The sequence below is a fragment of the Oncorhynchus masou genome, chromosome 31 (assembly GCF_036934945.1).
Source record: "Oncorhynchus masou masou isolate Uvic2021 chromosome 31, UVic_Omas_1.1, whole genome shotgun sequence".
Lineage (NCBI taxonomy): Eukaryota > Metazoa > Chordata > Actinopteri > Salmoniformes > Salmonidae > Oncorhynchus > Oncorhynchus masou.
The window spans coordinates 73,858,522-73,874,979 of NC_088242.1; the positions used below are offsets into that span (position 1 = coordinate 73,858,522).

The 16,458-nt window shown below is 42.6% G+C and overlaps 1 protein-coding gene and 1 long non-coding RNA gene across 2 annotated transcripts in view; one reads left to right on the plus strand and one right to left on the minus strand.

The window, feature by feature from the left end:
• The window catches only part of LOC135524404 (insulin-like growth factor 1 receptor), a 155,196-nt gene that overhangs the window by 72,020 nt on the left and 66,718 nt on the right, over positions 1-16,458 (minus strand). The window lies entirely within an intron of this gene.
• On the plus strand, positions 3,867-5,540 carry LOC135524406 (uncharacterized). The gene is made up of 2 exons (XR_010452948.1): positions 3,867-4,086; positions 4,853-5,540. It is a non-coding gene; the product is annotated as an uncharacterized LOC135524406 (long non-coding RNA).

The following is a 16,458-nucleotide window of genomic DNA, read 5'->3' on the forward strand; positions in this document are numbered from 1 at the left end:
TTGGTGTCCTCCGTCGAAATTATTGCGCAATCTCCAGCTGCATCCACTTTTCATTTGGTTCAGAGGAGAAAGGCAACTGCCACGAATGATTTATCATCGAATAGATATGTGAAAAACACCTTGAGGATTGATTCTAAACGTTTGCCATGTTTCAGTCGATATTATGGAGTTAATTTGGAAAAAAGTTTGGCGTTGTAATGACTGAATTTTTGGGGGGTTTTCTTAGCCAAACGTGATGAACAAAACGGAGCGATTTCTCCTACACAAATAATCTTTTTGGAAAAACTGAACATTTGCTATCTAACTGAGAGTCTCCTCATTGAAAACATCCGAAGTTCTTCAAAGGTAAATGATTTTATTTGAATGCTTTTCTTGTTTTTGTGAAAATGTTGCCTGCTGAATGCTCGGCTTAATGCTATGCTAGCTATCAATACTCTTACACAAATGCTTGTGTAGCTATGGTTGAGATGACAGTGTTGTTAACAAAAGGCTAAGCTTGTGAGCCAATATATTTATTTCATTTCATTTGCGATTTTCATGAATAGTTAACGTTGCGTTATGCTAATGAGCTTGAGGCTATGATTACGCTCCCGGATACGGGATTGCTCGACGCTAGAGATTAAATCAATGAGATTTTTATTTGCACTTAATCTCCGTTTGGGTATTGATTAAACTAGAATAAACAAATGAGGGTGCAGAAATGTTATGCTCATAGTTTAACCTTTATTTAACTAGGCAACTAAGTTAAGAGCAGTTTGGGGCCACGGAAGGAGTGTTGTATGGCAAGCTCATCTGGAGGTTTACAGTGTCCAAAGAAGGGCCAGAAGTATACAGAATGGTGTCTGCGTCGAGGTGGATCAGAGAATCACCAGCAGCAAGAGTGACATCATTGATGTATACAGAGAAAAGAGTCGGCCCAAGAATTGAACCCTGTGACACCCCCATAGAGACTGCCAGAGGTCCGGACAACAGGCCCTCCGATTTGACATACTGAACTCTATCTGAGAAGTAGTTGGTGAACCAGGCGTGACAGTCATTTTAGAAACCATGGCTGTTGAGTCTGCCGATAAGAATGCTGTGATTGACAGAGTCGAAAGCCTTGGCCAGGTTGATGAAGACGGCTGCACAGTACTGTCTTTTATCGATAGCGGTTATGATATTGTTTAGGACCTTGAGCGTGGCTGAGGTGCACCCATGACCAGCTCAGAAACCAGATTGCATAGCGGAGGAGGTACGGTGGGATTCAAAATGGTCGGTGATCTGTTTGTTAACTTGGCTTTCGAAGACTTTAGAAAGGCAGGGTAGGATAGAAACTGTCTGTAACTGTTTGGGTCTAGAGTGACTCCCCCTTGAAGAGGGGGATGATCGTGGCAGCTTTCCAAACTTTAGGGATCTCAGACAATACGAAAGAGAGGTTGAACAGGCTAGTAATAGGGGTTGCAACAATTGCGGAGGATCATTTTAGAAAGAGAGGGTCCAGATTGTCTAGCCCAGCTGATTTGTAGGGGTCCAGATTTTGCAGCTCTTTCAGAACATCAGCTATCTGGATTTGGGTGAAGGAGAAATGGGGGAGGCTTGGGCAAGTTGCTGTGGGGAGTGCAGAGCTGTTGACCGGGTTTGTGGTAGCATGGCCAGCCGTAGAAAAATACTTATTGAAATATAAATGGTTGACTGAATATAAGCAAGTGATGTCTGCTTAAGTTAGGTCTCTCCAGAAATAAATCATTCTAAATAAAAAAACTGGCTTTATTTACATATTAGTGAGAATGTCTCACCCCATGTTCAAGAATTGTCTTTTTCTCACTCACTTTAGGTTAAATGAAAACTAAATCTCCAAAATAACGTTACTTTTTAAACAAAGCGATTATTATTATTATTAATGAATCTAGAATGATATAACAGCTCCTTAGATATTCTCACAGATCCTAACGGAAAATACCCCTTAGATATTAATTTCGAATCCTCCAATCCTCTAAATGTAATTATTGGCAGAGAGTCACGTCATTTAAAAAAATATTTGTAGATATACTGCAGGCCTACCATAGGCGAAATGAGTATTGGTTACACTACAATTAGGGTGTGGAAATGTTATGTCCCTTGGATATTCATTTAGAATCCTCCAATCCTCTTATGCTGTAGCCTACTCCTGACCATTGTGTTGTACAGTGCAATATTTTCCATTCCTAACGGAAACCCTGAGGGTTTCGTTTTTCTCGGAATAGAAACACCACAATATTAATCAAATGAATTAAGGCATTTTTTTTAAATCAATCCCATGTACTATGTTATTACAAAAAAGGGTTTAAATTCTCTAATAATGCCAATATGGGAAACTATCAAATGCTTCTCAAAGTTGCCCTCTGTTGCCCGCAAGTTGCACTAACTTGCATTAACGTAAAAAAATGGCTGACAATGAATTAGTGTGCCATAGAATGCTGCAGCAGCCCGCAAGGTGTGCTGCAGTATGATGCAACTTTTAAAGGAGGAACCACAGTAGATGAACAGATGATCTCCGCATGTTATTTCTCACCGTCAAGCATGGAGGAGGAGATGTGATGGTGTGGGGATGCTTTGCTGGTGACACTGTCAGTGATTTATTTAGAATTCAAGGCACACATTACCAGCATGGCTACCACAGCATTCTGCAGTGATACGCCATTCTATCTGGTTTGCGCTTAGTGGGACTATCATTTGTTTTTAAACAGGACAATAACCCAACACACCCCCAGGCTATGTAAGAGTTATCTGATCAAGAAGGATAATGGAGTGCTGCATCAGATGACCTGACAGCCACAATTACCGATTACAACCCAATTGCGATGGTTTGGGATTAGTTGGACCACAGAGTGAAGAAAAAGCAGCCAACAAGTGCTCAGCATATATGGGAACTCCTTCAAGATGGCTAATTTGAAGAATCTCAAACATAAAATATACAGGTATTTTGATTTTTTGATTTTTTTAAACACTTTTTTGGTTACTACATGATCCATGTGTTATTTCATAGTTGTTATATCTTCACTATTATTCTACAATGTTTAACATAGTACAAATAAATAAAAACCCTTGAATGAGAAGGTGTGTCCAAACTTTTGACTGGTACTGTATGTAAATTAGATATTTCATTCTCAATAAATTAGCAACATTTCTAAAAAGATGTTTTTTCTTCATCATTATAGAGTATTGTGTTTAGATGGGTTTAGTATTGTTGGGCACTCTCGAGTGGCGCAGCGGTCTAAGGCACTGCATCTCAGTGCTAGAGGCGTCACTACAGATTCTGGTTCAATCCCGGGTTCTATCACCAACGACCGTGATCGTGAGACCCATAGGGTGGCGCACAATTGGCGCTGCGTTGTCTGGGTTAGGGGAGGGTTTGGCTGGGGTAGGCCATCATTGTAAAATAAGAATTTGTTCTTAACTGACTTGCATAGTTAAATACATTTTGAATTCACGCTGTAACACAACAAAATGTGGAATAAGTCAAGGGGCATGAATACATTCTGAAGGCACTGTATGTACTGTACTGTGTTACACATCTTAAAAAGCCAGTATTTTCAGTTGTTGAGTTATTGAGCTACAACCAGGATATTACATTTCCCTTCCTCAACCCACTACCCACGCAGGATACCGGCAGCCCACCCACCCACCGCCTGCCTGTCTCTCAGCCCTGGCCCAGCTCCACTCAAACTTTCCACAGTTGGGCAAGGGCTCTGTGGCGGTCGGTGCGTTTAGCACGCAGCCTGCGTCAGCCACACCACAGCCTGGGGACCAGAGGCTGCCACAGGGGAGGAGCCAGGAGACAACAGCCTGACTCCAGAGGGCAGGCATCAGCATGGCGACGTCACACATATCTGAGGGGCCGACACGGGAGGAGGGCCGGTCTAACACACAGGCCCTGCTGCATAGTGTGGTTACTGCAGCCAGGCTATTTATATGTGTCTCTTCTTCAGAGAAGGAAGCTGGACCTATTGAATCCAGATGTGAGAGGACAGACAGAAGGCACAAGACAGAACCAGAGCTGGAGGAGACAGACTGGGCCAGAGTGGCAGCCTACGGTGTCTGAACAAGGAACACTCAGTCACAAAAAAGGTAGGAGATGATACTAAGTTAGACAGAGACCAGAGGAGATCAATGTCACTCTCCCTCAACATGGGTTCACAAGGAGGAGAGAGTCGTAACATTCATATATGGGACAAGTACAGATGAACACACACACTTAAGACAGGAAATATGAACATTCAAAGAGTTCACAGGCACATACATTCCTATAACGTTACAAATATGTAGAGACAAAGAGAGACTGGACAGTACCGTGTGATGTGTAGGGCGGGACAGTGCACATACCAACATCCTAAACATACTTGTTCAAAACATCACCCATCATCAGTCACACACACACATACACTACAGTTCAAAAGTTTGGGGTCACAAACATTTCCTTGTTTTGGAAAAAAAGCAACTTTTTCATCCATTAAAACATCAAATTGATCAGAAATACAGTGTAGACAGTGTTAATGTTGTAAATGACTGTTGTAGCTGGAAACGGCTTATTTTTAATGGAATATCTACACAGGGGTACAGAGGCCCATTATCAGCAACCATCACTCCTGAGTTCCAATGGCACGTTGTGTTAGCTAATCCAAGTTTATAATTTTAAAAGGCTAATTGATCATTAGAAAACCCTTTTGCAATTTTGTTAGCACAGCGGAAAACTGTTGTCCTGATTAAAGAAGCAATAAAACTGGCCTTCTTTAGACTAGTTGAGTATCTGGAGCATCAGCATTTGTGAGTTCAATTACAGGCTCAAAATGGCCAGAAACAAAGAACTTTCTTCTTGCCGTGGTTATCTGTCCAGGACATATTGTGCCGGCTCTGCGCTCCAGACCTCCAGTGATGATCCATAGCCCGGAGCCTCCAGTGACGATCCACGGTCCGGTTCCTCCGGCGACGATCCACGGTCCGGAGCTTCCGGTGATGATCTACGGTCCGGAGCCCCCGGCGACGATCCACGGTCTGGTTCCTCCGGTGACGATCCACCGTCCGGAGTCTCTAGCGAGGATCCACGGTCCGGAGTCTCTAGCGAGGATCCATGGTCCGGAGCTTCCGGCGATGATCCCCGCACCAGAGTCGCCACCTGAGCTGGCGGATCCGCAAGCGGAACGCGGTCGTAGTCCCGCACCGGAGCCGCTACCGAGGCTGGATGCCCACCCGGACCCTCCCCTATAGAGTCAGATTTTGCGGCCAGAGTCCGCACCGTTGGGGGAGTACTATCATGCCCTGACCTTAGAGATCCTTTTATTTATCTATTTGGTTAGGTCAGGGTGTGACTAGGGTGGACATTCTATTTTTTCGTTTCTAGGCAGAGGCAGCTGTCTATCATTGTCTCTGATTGGGGATCATATTTAGGCATCCTTTTTCCACCTGTTGTGTGTGGGATCTTGTTTTTGTATTGTAGCCTTTTTGCACTACAAAGATGCACGTTTGTTTTGTTACCCTTTATTGTTTTGTTGCTGGCTCACATTAATAAAACTGGATGAACACTTTCCAAGCTGCAACTTGTTCCAATTCTTCGATCGTTACACTCCTTCAAGGAGTGAATGGCAGTCGATTGGGCGCTAGCACAAAAACTTAACATTAGCACGAATTTCGTCAACAAGAAGTACAACATTACAAATCTTTTCCGATATGTGAGACAATTAACTTGCTATCTGTAGTATCATATAGCTTAGGAATTGTGACATTCCCTACTTTAGAGGAAAATAGGCACGTTTTTCGACATATACACTGACTTTGAGAAGGGATTGCGTGACGATTAACTTAGCAACCATGTGACGCAGCATGACAACGTGAACACGATTACACGTGGGGGGCATTATAAATTCCTTCATTCATTGGATTTCTACCTCCTTTCTATAATATCTATAGCAACTGCACCATGCAATGCACCCTGGACTAAAGAGATAGACAAATAGGAACTATATGCTAGACCCTCCGTGAAATTACACATTTCTCTAGGTAGGAATATCGCAAAAAAATATGACCAATGGCTTAATCGAGAGAAGACATCCTCCCGATTTATGAAATCGACCAGTATTGAAATCTGAAATGTATGATAGACGTTTTTGTGATCTAAAAGTAGTATTCCTATTAACTTCCAGTGTATTGAGAGAGACTTTATTACAGTGCTACGTCATACCTGACGGGTTTCTGCCTACTTGAATGCCAATAATGCAGATACACATCAAAACATTAAATTACCCAGGGAATCGATAGAACATCACTCAAAATCAACATAACATTAAAAATGGGTAAACCTTTTTTAAATATTTCATTGGCCCTGGTCAAGCTGCATTGGAGATTTTAAGAATTAGTCAGGGTAAAGTGTGTGCTCATCTGAAAAGTTTAGCCCAGCATAGTTCTCCCCGCCCCTGCAGGACCACAACATTTGAATGACAATGAGTACTTGTGAGACATGGCTAAATGTATTGTGACCCCTGATGATGAATTGCCAGTGGCCAACCTACCAATGACACATCATCAATCCCTGGACACAGCTCGCAGGGGGTTGGAAGGGCCACATAGGCCAGGAGAGGGTCTCACACACACACACACACACACACACACACACACACACACACACACACACACACACACACACACACACACACACACGTGATGTCCAGTCAAGAGAGCGGTTTTCAGACTGTGGACAATGAAGAATCTGGTCAACCAGTAATCCAGTCACCTCTGGCTCTATAATCATAGTACAGTACTCCCATGCATTTTCAGATGTGGACAGAAAAATATTCAGTTTAAGTATACTCAGCTCAGTATTCTCAGAAATTACATACTGAACTTTTGATCCAGTGTTGCATCAGATTTGTACCAGCCTGCATTGTGAAAGCAGAAACAAGCACGCACACACAAACTAGTGTGGTTGTGGTATCTCAGTCACTATGAGGTCTGAACAGGAGCCATTGTGGATTGAGATCCCAGCCACACTCTAGCCCACTCTCTCCTCTGATATACCCAGAGATGAACAACGACGTCAGCCCGCAAGCGGCCCGTGTGACGTCAACAGATGTGTGCTTTGACCAGGAGCCTGAAGGACTTGGTTTCAACAAGAGGGAAAAAACTGTCTGGATGTCATGTTGAAAATGTGGCCCACCATAAGAGAGAGTGAGATCAGCTTTGATTAGAGTAGCAAAATAAAGCAGCAATATTTCAGTGCAAGCATAGAAACACTTGCGTCTAGTTGACCTGTGGGTGCTGACTTATATTTACAGAGAAGAGATAAGGATGGCAGAGTGTATAGTAATAAACACAAAAAAAATAAACAGGGGGAGATACAATGTACATCAAAGTCAAGTCAAATTGGAAAAACGAGTCTCTACAAATGAAATCATGTAACTGACTTCTTTAAGTCAACATTCCTTATAAAAACAGCAACCATGTACTCCAGCTCTGTCCAGTGAGGGATAACAATGACAGGGTTAATATTGTAATACGTTAACTAATAAATGGCATCCTGTTGCCGCTCAACTGAGTTGTCTAGATATGACTGGATGAATGAAACAAAGGGGAGTAGCTCTGGGTTGCGAGAAGGGGGTTAGCGAAAGAGAGAAAAAAACCACATAAACATACACCTCGGAGTGCATTCCATCCCTCCCTCTGCAGACTCCCTGTGCCTCAGTCTGGGACTCCGCCCCTAGGGCCACCCGGCATGAGCAGGGTCTGACATTCCACAGGGATACTTGCAACACCACACAACAGCATACCCAGCTAACAATTCTAGGTAGAAGGAACGTTTTTGTAATGTTTCACGTAATGTTCCCCTAATGTTTGAGTGTCCAGTTTTCCGTTAGTTAGGGGAACATTCTATGTTAGCAAAAACTTTTTGAGAACCTTTTTTAGCATGTTTTGGCATTAGAGTCCCCTTAATGTGAAACAGAACATAGCCAGAACGTGGTTACCATCAGAACATACAATATATATATTTTTGACATGTTTCATGGGAACGTTACACATAAATGTTCTTGCATCAGTCGTCAGGACGTTGCATGATGGAACCAAAGAAACGTTCTCTACCCCAAAATATTTTATTACACATCACGCCTTGTTACTGTTGCCGAGCCAATCAAGGTCCTGATTGGTGAACCACTGATCCATTTATAGTTCTTTGTCTGTTGGCAAGGTTAGGGATACTGAATCACTATGATCAATAAATGTTTTTCTTGAGTGTACTTTTAACAGAGCTGAGATTTACTTCAAAGAGCATTCACCCTACTGCTTACAGCCTTACACCTATTAAGTTGTTTCAAATCTATACAAGTGCCTATGGAGGAGGGGGTAGATTTTCTTCTGTACAGGACAGGGCCAAACTATTCTGGCCCTGGGCTCGAGACCTGCTGAGGGAATCACCCTACTCTAAAATTCTTACCAAAATATATGTCACTGACATTATTTGACCACAGTTACAACACACCTATCTGATTGAGTTTTTCAATTAAAAGATGGGAATATGTAGGATTTCGAGACTTTGGGAATATACATTTCTATCTGATATTTTGGTTTAAAAAAAATAGTTAGTCACATAGAGTTGCTCTTTAGGAGGTCCCTCACGTGAGATGTCAGATTTGTAAAAAAAAAGTTGATTTACAATGAAAAAAAGAATAATCAAAGTTCTATCAGCACAAACACCTTTGAACTTGGTTCTATCTGCAATTCAATCACACAATGCTGGGTTGTGAATAATTGTGTGTAATGTGATGTACTTTTTGAGTCATAAAAGAGGAAGACATAAAAAAAAAAGTTCTGAGATCTGGGACTTGAAAAATGCTCATTATCCCAAAACCATACATTTAGCATAGAACCTTATAGTCCCAAATCCTTGATTATTCATATCATAGGTTATTGTCCTCTTTTGCAATTACTTTGATTTGTTTCACCACTTTTTCAGAAGAACGGCCATCACTTAAACTCTTTATGGTAAACACAAATAAATACAGGTCCCTGAGATTATGTTTAAGGTTCTACAGTATATCAGGGATGGGCAACTCCAGTCCGTGGTGGCCGGAGTGGTGCCACACTTTTTGTCCATCCTTAGCAAACACAGCTGATTAAACAAATTGCATTCTAAACTGAAGATCATGATTAGTTGATTATTGGAGCCAGGTGTGTTAACTGGATCTGGGGGAAAAAGTGGGACACCAATCAGACCCCCGAGGACTGGAGTTGCCCATCCCTGTTCTATAGCAATATGAAAACCTCCATGGAAGGAGTATTTCACAAAAATTGAAATTGTATTGATAAGTAGCAAGTAGTTTACTGACTTTGAGTGTCAGAGGCCAGATTTATCAGTTCTCATCCAGTGCTAAGCTTCAGCAATGTTGCTAGTTTTCCTTTGATATTGTGTACTTGTAATTTTAGTGAACTTTCACTTTAACAAATGTGTTATGAACAAGAAATAATATATTTGATGATGTAATTAGAATTAAGGAAGGGTATTCTCTTTATTTAATAATGAATGTCTGTACTTTTCTATTGAAATTTAAATAATTATTACATTCTGTGCCAGATAGAACCTTAGGGCTGAACCCAGATGGACATTTCAGAACCATAAGGCTCTATCTGCACATCCCTAAAACACATGTTGATAGACTGCAATTTAGGTGCCTTTAAAGGTGAGGACCTTAATAATGGTTGATAAAAATATTCACTACAAAACAGTTATGAGATCTGGGCTGTGAAAACTTTGATGCTCATTATCTCAGAACTCTGGTTTGCGCAGATTGAACCATACAGTCCCAAGGTCACGATTTCCCCTTTAGGATGAATTATGACTACATTTCCACTTTCAACATGAATTCAGTATTTATTAATTCTATACACCTGAACATCTCAAATACAACTCTACCATATTTTTGAAATCTACACCCCATATACCATGTAGGAAAAAAGTACACTACATGACCAAAAGTATGTGGACACCAGATCGTCGAACATCTCACTCCAAAATCATGGGCATTAATATGGAGTTGGTCCCCCCTTTGCTGTAATAACAGCCTCCACTCTTCTGGGAAGGCTTTCCACTAGATGTTGGAACATTACTGCGGGGACTTGCTTCCATTCAGCCACAAGAGCATTAGTGAGATCAGGCACTGATGTTGGGCGATTAGGCCTGGCTTGCAGTCGGCGTTCCAATTCACCCCAAAGGTGTTCGACGGGGTTGAGGTCAGGGCTCTGTGCAAACCAGTCAAGTTCTTGCACACTAATCTCACCAAACCATTTATGTATGGACTTCCTTTTGTGCACGGGGGCATTGTCATGCTGAAACAGGAAAGGGCCTTCCCTAAGCTGTTAATACAAAGTTGGAAGCACAGACTCGTCTAGAATGTCACTGTATGCTATAGCGTTAAGATTTCCCTTCACTGGAACTAAGGGGCCTTAGCCCGAACCATGAAAAACAGCCCCAGACCATTATTTCTCCTCCAACGAACTTTACAATTGGCACTATGCATTTGGGCAGGTAGCATTCTCCTGGCATCTGCCAAACCAAGATTCGTCCGTCGGACTGCCAGATGGTAAAACGTGATTCATCACTCCATAAAACACGTTTCCACTGCTCCAGAGTCCAATTTTGCGAGCTTTACACCACTCCAGCCGGCGCTTGGCATTGTGCATGGTGATTTTAGGCTTGTGTGCGGCTGCTCGGCCATTAAAATCCATTTCATGAAGCTCCTGACGAACAGCTATTGTGTTGACGTTGCTTCCAGAGGCAGTTTGGAACTCGGTAGTGATTGTTGCAACTAAGGAAAGACCATTTTTACGCATTACGAGTCCCGTTCTGTGAACTTGTGTGGCCTACCACTTTGCAGCTGAGCCGTTGTTGTTCCTAGACGTTTCCACTTCACAATAACAGCACTTACATTTGACCAAGGCAGCTCTAGCAGGGAAGAACTTATACAAACTGACTTGTTAGAAAGTTGGCATCATATGACGCTGCTACGTTGAAAGTCACTGAGCTCTTCCGTAAGGCCAATCTACTGTTAATGTTTGTGGTTAAAATAACCAAATCCACTAATTTGAAGGGGTGTCCACATACACTATATATACAAAAGTACCATTGACAAACTACTTTAAATTAGATCAGATATGTGTGTTGTAACTGTTGCCAAATAATGACATTGAGATACAAGAGAGTAGTGGAATTGATATTCCTTATAGTGGATATCAAACCCAAACCACCTACACCAATGTCAAACACCCTAACCACTGTACTAATAAGGAATATCAATAAGCATGTGCTTATTGGGTCAGTATAGTTAGGACCTGTCCATAATAAACCCTAACCCCTCCTCTCTAGGCACTTATGTACACTGAACAAAAATATAAGCACAACATGTAAAGTGTTGGTCCCATGTTTACACTCAAGATAAACATTTACTGATCATAGTGATTCAGGAGAATCATTAAAACAGGTTAACATACCCCACCAACATTAGACAACTCTACTGAAAGCCCTTGCTGAAATAAGTAAATCAAATCAATGAGAATAGTCAGATTAACCGACACCTGACGAAGACATGGTGGTGTAGCGGGAAGATTGGACTACTGTGAACCAAGAGATTGGTGAGTTCAATGTCCAGGAGAGGACATGTTGAATAAAAATTACTGTATGAAAGAACAAGGACAATGTAATCGTCAAATATGTAACTCGAAAACACTGATTGGCTCGGCAACAGTAAGGGTATAGGTAATGAAACACTGAGGAGGGAGAATGTTTCTTTGGGACCATCGGGCAATGTAAAACTGATACACGGAAATGTTCCTGCAAGGTTCCCATGAAACGTGTCTAGATCATTAATATCTTATGTTTTAAGAACATGGCAACCATGTTCTGTGTAAGTTCTAATTGACATTAAGGGAATGGTCTCTTGGAAACATTCCTTGCACATCACGGGAACATTCCTATGAAAACATGAATGACCTAAAGAGACTCATAAGGGAACGTTCTCTAAAGTTGTGGTAACATTTGTTGTTAGCTGGGCAGACACAATGGCAGGAATGGGGCAGTCCCAGCACAACCAATAGCACTCAATCACAACAGGATGCATGGCCTCAATACAAAGACCTTTCCACAAACAATGCCATGTCATAATATATCTTTAAAAAAAGGGTTTTGAAGCCTTTCCCAAATGTTTTGATTTGTGATATCTATTATGTTCCTGTGCTGGTGAGCTGGTGAGGCTCCATATGGTCAAGGTTACAGACCTACCCACCCATCATCCAGACCACGTTACCATCAAAACATGGGAGCAGCGTTTGAACTGAGCCTTGTGACCAATGGGGAGTGGAGGAGGCCTAATGGGTTTAAGTGAGTGTCCAGACTGCCCACTGCTCTCCTAAACCCTGTTTGACCAGCTGTCTGTTGTCTAAAGACGGCTAGAGAGCGCCTCACTCACGCACTGACTTAAGGGAGTGCTCTGAAAGACTAAACACACTCCCGTGCAGTGGCCACTCCTCCCATTTACGCCACCAACCGCCAACCTCTCCTCCAACAGAACAAAAGGCAATATTGACTTCCTTCGTTATGGACTTTCAGGATCAGCCGCCATCTTTACCGCCCACAGCCTCCTGTAGAAGGTGGGTGGGTGTGTAGCAGACGGTGACTGATGTACAGATCGGACTGCAGCTACACACACACACGTCTGTCTCTCTCTGTGTATGACACAAACATGTACTTCGCAGCTCTGCAGTAGCCATGTCTTTAGTCTCCTGCTGTTCAAACGGTCATTTATGGCATTGCTATGGTGTAAGAGACATAATCCACCAGAGGAAAGTGAGTATGACAGAGCAGCCATTTCCCTCCACACCAGCTTATAACAGCTACAGAGCTACTGTGATCCAAACAATGTGGAGGGGAGGAGGAAAACAACAACAGTGTGATGGAGCCTGTTTGTCAGCTGTACAGTACAGTACAGTCGTGGCCAAAAGTTGAGAATGACACAAATATTAATTTTCAGTGTGCTGCCTCAGTTTGTATGATGTCAATTTGCATATACTCCAGAATGTTATGAAGAGTGATCAGATGAATTGCAATTAATTGCAAAGTCCCTTTTTGCCATGCAAATGAACTGAATCCCCCAAAAACATTTCCACTGCATTTCAGCCCTGCCACAAAAGGACCAGCTGACTTCATGTCAGTGATTCTTTCGTTAACACAGTTGTGAGTGTTGATGAGGACAAGGCTGGAGATCACTCTATCATGCTGATTGACTTCGAATAACAGACTGGAATCTTCAAAAGGAGGGTGGTGCTTGGAATCATTGTTCTTCCTCTGTCAATCATGGTTACCTGCAAGGAGACAGGTGCCGTCATCATTGTTTTGTACAAAAAGGGCTTCATAGGCAAGGATATTGCTGCCAGTAAGATTGCACCTAAATCAACCATCTATTGGATCATCAAGAACTTCAAGGAGAGCGGTTCAATTGTTGTGAAGAAGGCTTCAGGGTGCCCAAGAAAGTCCAGCAAGCGCCAGGACAGTCTCCTAAAGTTGATTCAGCTGCGGCATCGGGGCACCACCAGTACAGAGCTTGCTCAGGAATGGCAGCAGGCAGGTGTGAGTGGATCTGCACGCACAGTGAGGCGAAGACTTTTGGAGGATGGCCTGGTGTCAAGAAGAGCAGCAAAGAAGCCACTTCTCTCCAGGAAAAACATCAAGAACAGACTGATATTTTGCAAAAGGTACAGGGATTGGACTGCTGAGGACTGGGGTAAAGTCATTTTCTCTGATGAATCCCCTTTCTGATTGGTTGGGGCATCCGGAAAAAAGCTTGTCCGGAGAAGACAAGGTGAGCGCTACCATCAGTCCTGTGTCATGCCAACAGTAAAGCATCCCAAGACCATTCACGTGTGGGGTTGCTTCTCAGCCAAGGGAATGGGCTCGCTCACAATTTTGCATAAGAACACAGCCATGAATAAAAAATGGTACCAACACATCCTCTGAGAACAACTTCTCCCAACCATCCAGGAACATTGACTGCCACCCCAGTGGCAACACCATGCCATGGGGGTGGCAGCGTCATGTTGTGGGGGTGCTTTGTTGTGGGAGGGACTGGTGCACTTCACAAAATAGATGGCAGCATGAGGAGGAAAATTATGTGGATATATTGAAGCAATGTCTCAAGACATCACTCTGGAAGTTAAAGCTTGGTCGCAATTGGGTGTTCAAAATAGACAATGACCCCAAGCATACTTCCAAAGTTGTGGCAAAATGGCTTAAGGACAACAAAGTCAAGGTATTGGAGTGGCCGTCACAAAGTCCTGACCTCAATCCTATAGACAATTTGTGGGCAGAACTATATATCAGGTGAAAATTACAGCACTTTTAGAACATCATCCCCCCATTTTAGGGGACCAAAAGTATCGAGACAAATTCATTTATACAGTGCATTTGGAAAGTATTCAGAGCCCTAGACTTTTTCCACAATTTGTTACGTTATAGCCATGTTCTAAAATGGATATACAGTGGGGCAAAAAAGTATTTATTCAGCCACCAATTGTGCAAGTTCTCCCACTTAAAAAGATGAGAGGCCTGTAATTTTCATCATATGTACACTTCAACTATGACAGACTAAATGAGAAAAAAAATCCAGAAAATCACATTGTATGATTTTTAATGAATTTATTTGCAAATTATGGTGGAAAATAAGTATTTGGTCAATAACAAAAGTTTATCCCAATACCTTTGTTGACAATGACAGAGGTCAAACGCTTTCTGTAAGTCTTCACAAGGTTTTCAAACACTGTTGCTGGTATTTTGGCCCATTCCTCCATGCAGATCTCCTCTAGAGCAGTGATGTTTGGGGCTGTTGCTGGGCAACACGGACTTTCAACTCCCTCCAAAGATTTTCTATGGGGTTGAGATCTGGAGATTGGCTAGGCCGCTCAAGGACCTTGAAATGCTTCTTACGAAGTCACTCCTTCGTGGCCCGGGCAGTGTGTTTGGGATCATTGTCATGCTGAAAGACCCAGCCACGTTTCATCTTCAATGCCCTTGCTGATGGTAGGTTTTGTTACTTTGGTCCCAGCTCTCTGCAGGTCATTCACTAGGTCCCCCCGTGTGGTTCTGGGATTTTTGCTCACCGTTCTTGTGATCATTTTGACCCCACAGGGTGAGATCTTGCATGGAGCCCAAGATCGAGGGAGATTATCAGTGGTCTTCTATGTCTTCCATTTCCTAATAATTGCTCCCACAGTTGATTTCTTCAAACCACGCTGCTTACTTATTGCAGATTGTCTTCCCAGCCTGGTGCAGGTCTACAATTTTGTTTCTGGTGTCCTTTGACAGCTCTTTGGTCTTGGCCATAGTAGAGTTGAGTGTGACTGTTTGAGGTTGTGGACAGGTGTCTTTTATACTGATAACAAGTTCAAACAGGTGCCATGAATACAGGTAACAAGTGGAGGACAGAGTAGCCTCTTAAAGAAGAAGTTACAGGTCTGTGAGAGCCAGAAATCTTGCTTGTTTGTAGGTGACCAAAAACTTATTTTCCACCATAATTTGCAAATAAATTCATTAAAAATCCTACAATGTGATTTTCTGGATTTTCTTTTCTCATTTTGTCTGTCATAGTTGAAGTGTACCTATGATGAAAATTACAGGCCTCTCTCAGCTTTTTAAGTGGGAGAACATGCACAATTGGTGGCTGACTAAATACATTTTTGCCCCACTGTATATCTTTTTTAAATTAATCTACATACAATACCCCATAATGAGTCTTTGCTATGAGACTCGAAATTGAGCTCCAGTTTACATCCAGTTTACATTGATCATCCTTGAGATGTTTCTACAACTTCATTGGAGTCCACCTGTGGTAAATTCAATTGATTTGACATGATCTGGAAAGGCACACACACTTGTCTATATAAGGTCCCACAGTTGACAGTGCATGTCAGAGCAAAAGCCAAGCTATGAGGTCAATGGAATCGTCTGTAGAGCTCCGAGAGGATTGTGTCCAGGCACAGATCTGGGGAAGGGTACCAAAACGTTTCTGCAGCATGAAGGTCCCCAGGAACACAGTGGTCTCCATCATTCTTAAATGAAAGAAGTTTGGAACCACCAAGACTCTTCATTGAGCTGGCCACCAGGCCAAACTGAGCAATCGGGGGAGAAGGGTCTTTCTCAGGGAGGTGACCAAGAACCCAATGGTCACTGACAGAGCTCCAGAGTACCTCTGTGGAGATGGGAGAACCTTCCAGAAGGACAAGCATCTCCGCAGCACTCCAATAATCAGGTCTTTATGGTAGCGTGGCAAGACAGAAGCCACTCCTCAGTAAAAGGCACATGACAGCCCGCTTGGAGTTTGCCAAAAGGCACCTAAAGGACTCTCAGACCATGAGAAACAAGATTATCTGGTCTGATGAAACCAAGATTGAACACTTTGCCCTAAATGCCAAGTG